Here is a 10,069-nt window from a genome sequence, read left to right as displayed (position 1 = left end):
CTGTTCACATCGTTCGAGGCCGTATGTGGAAACATCGGCCGGACTCCCTGCGGATGGAACCTGGATAGGCGATAAACCTGGACTAGAGACTTAAGTGTTTAGGTAGGCCGTGGCCGACACCCTCGCTGGGCTACCGCTTGAAGGTTGCCGAGTACATGTCATGTAAACGGTGGTAAGTTGTGAAAGCGTGTATGAAGAAGTATACCCCTGCAGGGTTAACATCATCTATTCGAATAGCTGCGTCCGCGGTAAAGGACTACTTGGTTGCCTATACAGTTCATAGACAAGTTAATGGATACTACTAAAAGACTCAAGATAAGTGTGAGTACCGAGGATGGCCCTCTCGTAGGATGACGAGAGAGGATCCCCGGTGGAGTATTGTGTTGGTGAGTAGTGGACTCGTGTGCGAAATCTATTTTACTAGTGGAGTTCCATAGGATAGCTTAGCCAAGAGTCAAAGTTGGCTTGCTGCAATAACCCCACCACCTTCTTGAGAATGAGCATGTATAGTAGGTTCTGTTGTAAGACTTGCTGAGTACCTTTGTACTCATGTTTGCTTAATTACTATTTTCAGATGACAACACCGCCTCCTCCAATGGGTTCTAAGTAGACCTTGACGTCGACGAGTGACTAGCCACCCAGGTGGTGATCCTGGCCATGGAGGGCCCTATGTAGATAGACAGGCTTCGAGAAGCCTTCTTTCTTTCTAGTGTCAGTACTCAGACTAGTTGCTTCCGCTTGTGCTTGTATGATTGTATGACTTGAGTGTCGGGTCATGTGACCCCTATCTGTATGAACATGTTATGTATGGCTCTCTGGAGCCTTTAAATAAAGTACTTGAGTTGTAGAGTTTTGTTTTGATGCCATGTTGTATGTACTCATGTCGGGCATATTGTGTGTATGATTGAAATGCTTGGTATGAGTGGGATCCGACAATCTAGTTGTTTATCCTTGGCAGCCTTTCTTATGGGGAAATGTAGTCTAGTGTTCCTCGAGCCATAGTAGTCCGCTACAGCCTGGTTCACCGGAGTCCTGCTAGCCCAGCACTACTGCTCAGGACACTTGACTGGCCGGCATGTGTTTCACGTTGTTCCTATGTCTGTCCCTTCGGGGAAATGTCACGCGGTGACATCTGGAGTCCTGCCTAGCCTGCTATAGCCCGGGTTCCCCGGAGTCCTGTTAGCCCAGTGCTACAGCCCGGAATCACTCGCTAATGACCGACATGCTCGATGTGATTCATGTATGCCTGTCTCCATAGGTCTGTGCCGCTTTGGGTTCATGACTAGCCATGTCAGCCCGGGTTCTCTCTCATATGGATGCTAGCGACACTATCATATACATGAGCCAAAAAGGCGCAAACGCTATCGGGCCATGGTAAGGCGACACCCGTGGGATACCGTGCGTGAGGCCACAAAGTGATATGAGGTGTTACCGGCTAGATCGATGTGACTTGGAATCGGGGTCCTGACAGAGTGCTTGAAAGTTGTGAAACACTTGGAACACATCGGATCGTTTCTTAAGAAGATAAATCCACGTGTATTTGCTATAGTCATGAATAAAACTAACATAGTATGAATGTCTACCAACAGAGGTGGGGGCAGGACCCCAAACATCAGAAAATATAAGTTGCAATGGCTTGGTAGAAACACTAGTGGATATAGGATAAGGTAACTGATGACTTTTAGCACGCTGACATGAATCACAAATTGTTTCACAACTACGCTAACCAACATATGGGAGCTTATTTTTCCTAAGCACTCGTTCTACTAAAGAAAAAGAAGCATGTCCTAATCGATCGTGCCACCGAGTTGACGAAATTTTGGTGACACCATATGCTTGTTAATTGAACCTTCTAATCTCCGGAATCAACGGGTAAAGCCCTCAAACACATCTACCTCAAAATAGGATTTTCTTCGTGACCTGGTCCTTGATCAAAAAGAAGAAGGGGTGAAATTCAAGAAAGACATGATTATCAAGAGCAATATGATGAACAGAGAGAAGGCTTTTCGAGGCACTAGGAACATGCAAGATTTTTCTTAGATGAATTTTGCGAGTGGGGGTTTTAATAACTGAATGACCAACGTGACAAATCCTCATACCTTCTCCATTTGCACCAGTATGGATTTGGTCCTGGCCCCTGTACTTCTCGCGCATGGTTACCTTTTCCAGCTCACCGGTGATGTGGTTAGTGGCACCACTATCCACATACCAGTTTGTGTGGATGCCGTAGGAACCATCTGCCGCGGCAACAACTTTCTCATCTTGAGAGGACTCACCATCTTCATCAAAGCGATACCAACAGTCCCACGCCGTGTGCCCCAGCTTGCCACAAATCTGGCAGCGCACAGCGTCAGGCCATGGTTTGGAGGTGGAGTTGCGGCGGCCCCTGGTGTTGGTGTTGAAGGGGCGGCCGCCGTCGTTGCGAGATGAGTTGTTGCTGCCGCTGTTTCCACCTTGCTGCCTGCCCTTGGCGCGCGCTGGTCCCCGATAGCGAGAGGATCCACCACCGCAGCCACGAACAACAGTGTTTGCAGAGGACTTGAATCCCCCGCCTGAGTTGGTGTTGTGGAAGAGGGCAACCCTCTGATCGAAATTACTCATCTGGGCAAAGAGATCATCGAGGGTTACCGGTTCAGAAGCAGGGCGCGCGTCGAGAGCAGACACGAGCGGCTGGTAGTCCATGTCGAGGCCGCCGGTGATGTAGGAGATCAGCTCATCATCATCCAGGGGCTTTCCAGCTGCAGCGAGCTCATCTGCGAGCGAGCGCATGTGGGCGAAGTAGGCCGCCACCGTCTGGGTTCCCTTCTGCGTGTTGGAGAGGGCGATCCGGATGTTGTTGATCCGTGATCGGGACTGCGATGAAAACATGTTCGCCAGAGCAGCCCAGAGCTCGTGCGGCGTGGTGATGGACGTAACCTGCACGAGAACTTCCTTGGAGAGGTTATTCAACAGATATCCAAGTACCTCCTGACCTTCTTTAACCCAACTCTTATGGAGGGGATTAGGCGCAGAGTGTTCTTTCCCGTCTTTGTCTGTGGTGACCAGGACCTTGACGGGCTCCGCCGCGGATCCATCGACATAGTCGAAGACCCCAACACCTCTCAGCTGCGGCGTCACCTGGGTGCGCCACAATATGTAGTTGGTGCGGGTAAGCTTCTCGGTGACCTAACCACTTAGGCCGGCAGGGGAAGCACCGGAGGAGGACGACATGGCAGGAGCGAAGGCGGAAGGCGTGCTGGCTAGATGAGATAGGAAGAGGAAGCTCTGATACCATGTAAACTTTCTATGAAGTGCCGTGCCTGTTGAGGCCGAGCCTGCGTGTTTATATAGAGCAGGGGCTAAACCCTGATTGCATACAAAGGGAGTTCGGTACAGGAGGTTTACATCTTGGAAGAGAAGAAAGAATCAGGAGATAACAATGCTTAAACCGATTTCTATCTATCTCTACTTGAGCTAACCCCTTGCCGAAGTTATATGGCACATGTCAACACATATGACGTGACAATATGTTGTTTAACACCCACTACTGATTGTACGGCCAACACTAACCCATTCAACTACATGACGCACATTCTCCCGGCCACAAATGCATAAGAAACAGCTTCATGCACCACACCATTAATCGTCCCTAATTATCTCAGCCTCCATTACTCCGCAATTGTGAGAAAAGTTCGTATAAAAACCCCTCTGGACCAACATTGTAATCCAACAAGCACGCCTGTTTACATTCTCATCTAGGAAACGACCTCTACCTTGCTAGCTGCAGATTTCATATTTTCATCCACCCTTAATTTTTCCTATCATCAAGCTCATGCTTTTCAATTTCTCGTGTTGCTCTCGGGATTGAAATGTGCTCGACTTTTTGCTTCATAGGTCGCTCAGATTGGATTCATTGCTTTGTCTTTATCCTGCTGCTCGTGTTGGTACGCAACTACTTATCTCTGAATTTAATTATCTAGACTCGATTAGCGAATGCACGTACCTTCTATTTGTTTATGTGCATATTACATACCAATATACCATACAAATTCCTTCCCTTGGACTATTCATATCGATACCTCTAGATACAACCCATATGCTTATGTTTGCTGAATTCTTTTTGTATGTGTTAAGCCAATAATTTTTTTGTATGTGTTAAGCCAGTGTTTTTTTGCATTGTTTACCTCTGCTTTGAAGGTTCTTGAAGCTACTGACCCCGAAAGAGTGATAATACTATGATATTTTGAGAGGTCATTTTTTCTCTCTCAAATGATTCCATGTTTGAAAGACATCAATTCTCTGAATTCCAACACGTTGGCCTGGACCAAGGATTTTACCTTCACATGTGAAATCTTCTAGAGTACTTGTATTCTCAGTTAATCTATCAACAACATAAGCAAATAAGAGAGTGGATGCCAATATATTACTCTTTCCATTAGTATACGGTGGTACCTTTTATTATAAGATGTCTGTCAAATTTATATAATTTTTTGGATTTGCTTAATATGTGGCATGTACCTAGGACCATTCACCATGTGGTATGAGAACCTTCCTTTTCCAATTGTCTCTTAGGATTGATATCAAGGTAAACTCTTTTTCAGAAATAGTATGTTCGAGGAAGTTTATTCAAGAAAGCTGGGAATATATTCGTCTCACTCCTCATGCTATATTACTATGGGAACCCGTCTATCATATAGCTATTAATCTATATCATCACAAATCTGCCATGAGGATGGTCTATTCTAATCATTTATATGAAGAGTGTGTTCCTATAAACAATATCAAGAGGTTCACACGGAGATATTAGCACATTGCTCCAATGTATCTCCAGCTGCATTTGATGAGATTCTCAATGGCATACTACATTACATGATAACCTTTTCTGGTATACTACATTACATGATAACCTTTTCTGATATAAATGTGAAGAATTACAAGGACACTGATCAACATCGATGAAAAATTAACGCTGCAGCTCACATCCTGTAATTCTTTCTATAGTATCTGGTTGGGAACTCTCTATGCTTTTTGTGCTCAATGTGCATTAACTAAAACGGATAAATTAAATTATTCTTATTTTGTACTTTGTCCCATGTATAAACAAAAGAACTATTTGAGATCTTGGTGTTAATATAATATTGAGATGCGGGAGGTGCTCTCCATGCGCTCTTTGCTCCGTAGTATGAAAAGTCAACAACAGTTCATGTTCTATGCAAGTTCTGCTACACGTCCATATAGGCTATTCCCTAATTGTAGTTTCGTATGCCAAACATTTTATTTTATTTATTCATGCCGGAGTTCAAGAATCATGTAATTTCTTTTCCCATTTAATTATGAATTAGATCATGATTTATACATGTGCATTGGGCCGGGAGAGCGGGAGCGTCCTGAGTTTGTCTGAATTTTTGGCACAAAGTGCACCGAGTGATGTTCGCTTCCCCAACAACAAACAATTAATGATTAAGGGTGACATCTTGAATTTCTTGGCCGAAGTTGTTACCCAATAAATGACTACCAAGGTATGAATGATATGAACATTTATCATTAGTTAATCTTAATACGAACAACACTCTTTTGCAATATATCGGCAGGCCAACGCATTACAGATGCTTTTATCAACCAGATTATCCTATTTTTTAAACTTTTCACATCATTCTATCAAAGATTCAAGTAAACATATTTTTATATATTTGCTTTAGTGATTTCACAAATTACTTACTCCACAAATCCTCCTTCAAAGCAATACTACAAATTCCCGCAGCAACGCGCGGGGAATCATCTAGTGTTTAGAGATAGAGGTGTCGATAAAATAAAATACGGACATGAGAGCATCATGGTCATTCTTAAAACATCAACATATATATTGCTTGCAACGATGACAACTTACTTGAAGGATCTTACTCAATCCATAGGTAGATATGGTGGACTCTTATGGCAAACTAACAAACTATAATCCCAATCATTGAAGCAATTGCAATTTATCATAACATAGGAAAGACTCAATATAAGAGCTTCTCAGCAAGTCCACATATTCAACCATCATTTAGTATTTCACAATTGCTAACACTCACGCGATATTTATGGTTATGAAGTTTTAATCGGACACAGAGAAAGATAGGGGCTTATAGTTTTGCCTTCCAACCTTTTACCTCAAGGGTAATGTCAACAATAATAGTTCATGAAAACTCACATCCAATTAGCTATATATACCTGGATCTTTCCAACACATTGTGCTTGCCAAAGGATAAAATGTAAAAAGGAAAGGTGAAGATCACCGTGACTCTTGCATGAAGTATAAGACAAGAATAAAAGATAGGCCCTTCGCAGAGGGAAGCAGAGGTTGTCATGTGCTTTTATGGTTGGATGCACAAAATCTTAACGCGAAAGAACGTCACTTTATATTGCCACTTGTGATATGGACCTTTATTATGCAGTCCGTCGCTTTTATTTCTTCCACATCACAAGATCGTATAAAGCTTATTTTCTCCACACTAATAAATCATACATATTTAGAGATCAATTTTTATTGCTTGCAACGATGACAACTTACTTGAAGGATCTTACTCAATCCATAGGTAGATATGGTGGACTCTTATGGCAAAACTGGGTTTAAGGATATTTAAAAGCACAAGTACTATCTCTACTTGGTGCAAAGAATTTGGCTAGCATGAGAGGGAAAGGCAAGCTCAACATGTTGGATGATCCATGACAATATAATTTATCTCAGATGTAAGAAAACATAACCCATTACGTTGTCTTCCTTGTCCAACATCAACTCTTTAGCATGTCATATTTTAATGAGTGCTCACAATCATAAAAGATGTCCAAGATAGTATATTTATATGTGAAAACCTCTCTTTCTTTATTACTTCCTATTTATTGCAACGATGACCAAAACTATGTTTGTCAACTCTCAACAATTTTTATTCATCGTACTCTTTATATGTGAAGTCATTACTCTCCATAAGATCCATATGATCTCTTTATTTATTTTTATTTCTTCTCTTTTATTCTATTCCCTCAAGATCATAGTAAGATAATCAAGCCTTGACTCAACACTAATCTTTATTATATATAGCTCACGGACTCGCTTACATAGAAGGATCATAAAGCAAAACTCAAAACTAGAACATACTAAAACTTTATTCTACTAGATCAAGATATTACCAAAAGGGTCGAACTAAGAAAAATGGTAAAGATAAAAGTGATGGTGATAAGATACCGGGGCACTCCCCCAAGCTTGACAATTGCCAAGGGGAGTGCCCATACCCATGTGTTTATGTCTCCTTCCTTGGAGGTGGTGATGACGTGTTCTTCTCCCTTAATTTGCGCTTGAGGATAGAATTTTGCTCCCTTAGTTCCTCGATCTCCCGCTGAAGGCTTAATACCCTTTTGCATAGTTCTTGTTTGTTCTCCTGCAAGAGACGAAAAGGGATAAACTCGATCTTAGGTTTCTTTGCTCTATTGGGGAGGCTTGACTTTTGGAACTCCACATGCATGTCCCCAGGTTGAGGTAATGGGACTTCATCTTCATCTGAGCTCGTCTCCTCTGTTCCCTTAGGCTCATAGTCTTCTTTTTCCTTCATGGTCCAACCACAATGGTCCAAATCCCCGTAGACCTTATGATCTACAAGGTAATCTGCCACATAGCTTTCTCCCTCCGAATCTTGGGATGACATAATGCTCTAATTTGCAGCAGAAACAACTCAAAGCAAAGACAGAGGATATTTGCGTGATACGGTGGTCAAGACCTTCGGGAGATTATATAATGAATTTTTACCGACCAAAAGGAGTATCGTGCAAGAAAATGGAGTCCGGAGAGCACACGAGGCAGGGGGCGCACTGATACGTCTCCAACATATCTATAATTTTTGATTGCTATATTACCTACTGTTTTGGACATTATTGGGCTTTATTATCCACTTTTATATTATTTTTTGGACTAACCTATTAACCGGAGGCCCAGCCCAGAATTGTTGTTTTTTGCCAGTTTTAGGGTTTCGAAGAAAAGGAATATCAAACGGAGTCCAAACTGAATGAAACCTTCGGGAACGTGATTTTCTCAACGAACAAGACCCAGGAGACTTGGACCCTACGTCAAGACACAAAAGAGGAGGCCACAAGGTAGGGGGCGCGCCTACCCCCCTAGGCGCGCCCTCCACCCTCGTGGCCCCCCTGTTGCTCCACCGACGTACTCCTTCCTCCTATATATACCTACATACCCCCAAACGATCAGATACGGAGCCAAAACCCTAATTCCACCGCCGCAACTTTCTGTATCCACGAGATCCCATCTTGGGGCCTATTCTGGAGCTCCGCCGGAGGGGGCATCGATCACGGAGGGCTTCTACATCAACAACATAGCCCCTCCGATGAAGTGTGAGTAGTTCACCTCAGACCTACGGGTCCATAGTTAGTAGCTAGATGGATTCTTCTCTCCTTTTGGATCTCAATACAATGTTCTCCCCCTCTCTTGTGGAGATCTATTCGATGTAATCTTCTTTTTGCGGTGTGTTTGTTGAGACCGATGAATTGTGGGTTTATGATCAAGTCTACCTATGAACAATATTTGAATCTTCTCTGAATTCTTTTATGTATGATTGGTTATCTTTGCAAGTCTCTTTGAATTATCAGTTTGGTTTGGTCTACTAGATTGATCTTTCTTGCAATGGGAGAAGTGCTTAGCTTTGGGTTCAATCTTGCAGTGTCCTTTCCTAGTGACAGTAGGGGCAGCAAGGCACGTATTGTATTGTTGCCATCGAGGATAACAAGATGGGGTTTTGTTCATATTGCATGAGTTTATCCCTCTACATCATGTCATCTTGCTTAAGGCGTTACTCTGTTTTCATTAACTTAATACTCTAGATGCATGCTGGATAGCGGTCGATGAGTGGAGTAATAGTAGTAGATGCAGGCAGGAGTCGGTCTACTTGTCTCGGACGTGATGCCTATGTACATGATCATACCTAGATATTCTCATAACTATGCTCAATTCTGTTAATTGCTCAACAGTAATTTGTTCACCCACCGTAGAATACTTATGCTCTCGAGAGAAGCCACGAAACCTATGGCCCCCGGGTCTATCTTCATCATATTAATCTCCCAATACTTAGTTATTTCCTTTGCTTTTATTTTACTTTGCATCTTTATCACAAAAATACCAAAAATATTATCTTATCATATCTATCAGATCTCACTCTCGTAAGTGGCCGTGTAGGGATTGACAACCCCTTATCGCATTGATTGCGAGGATTTATTTGTTTTGTGCAGGTGCGAGGGACTCGCGTGTAGCCTCCTACTGGATTGATACCTTGATTCTCAAAAATGGAGGGAAATGCTTACGCTACTTTGCTGCATCATCCCTTCCTCTTCAGGGAAAACCAACACAATGCTCAAGAGGTAGCACGCGCCTAGGGGGGTAGGGCGTGCCCTCCACCCTCGTGGATCCCTCATGTCCTTCCCCGACTACTTCTTATTTTCCCCTTTTCTTAAATATTCCAAAAAGGAGAAAAATTGCCATTAGAACTGTTTTGGAGTCGTTTTACTTACCGTACCACGCACCTATTCCTTTTCGGAGTCTGAAACATTCTGGAAAGTGTCCCTTATGTATTCCTCCGAGGTTACGATTTCAATAACATTAGTTTCAACATTTATGGGATTACCTGAGATATAATGTTTGATTCTTTGACCGTTCACTACCCTCGGATTTGTGCCTTCGAAGTTGTTGATTTTTATGGCACTAGAACGATAGACCTCCTCGATGATGTAAGGACCTTCCCATTTAGAGAGGAGTTTGCCTGCAAAAAATCAAAAATGAGAGTTGTATAGCAATACATAATCACCTACATTAAACTCATGCTTTTGTATCCTTTTATCATGCCATCTTTTAACTTTTTCTTTAAATAGTTTAGCATTCTCATAAGCCTGGGCTCTCCATTCATCAAGTGAGCTAATGTCAAACAACCTCTTCTCACCGGCAAGTTTGAAGTCATAGTTGAGCTCTTTAATGGCCTAATATGCCTTATGTTCTAGTTCAAGAGGTAAGTGACATGCTTTACCGTAAACCATTTTATACGGAGACATACCCATA

General features: G+C 42.6%; 1 pseudogene; it reads right to left on the bottom strand.

Annotated features, from left to right (window-relative positions):
- Window positions 1-2,585: 2,585 nt before the first annotated feature.
- Window positions 2,586-2,730, bottom strand: LOC119334883 (annotated as a pseudogene).
- Window positions 2,731-10,069: the final 7,339 nt, after the last annotated feature.

The sequence above is a fragment of the Triticum dicoccoides genome, chromosome 7A, assembly GCF_002162155.2.
Source record: "Triticum dicoccoides isolate Atlit2015 ecotype Zavitan chromosome 7A, WEW_v2.0, whole genome shotgun sequence".
Lineage (NCBI taxonomy): Eukaryota > Viridiplantae > Streptophyta > Magnoliopsida > Poales > Poaceae > Triticum > Triticum dicoccoides.
Note: the sequence above shows the minus strand (reverse complement) of the source record. Positions and strands in the feature narration are given on the sequence as shown.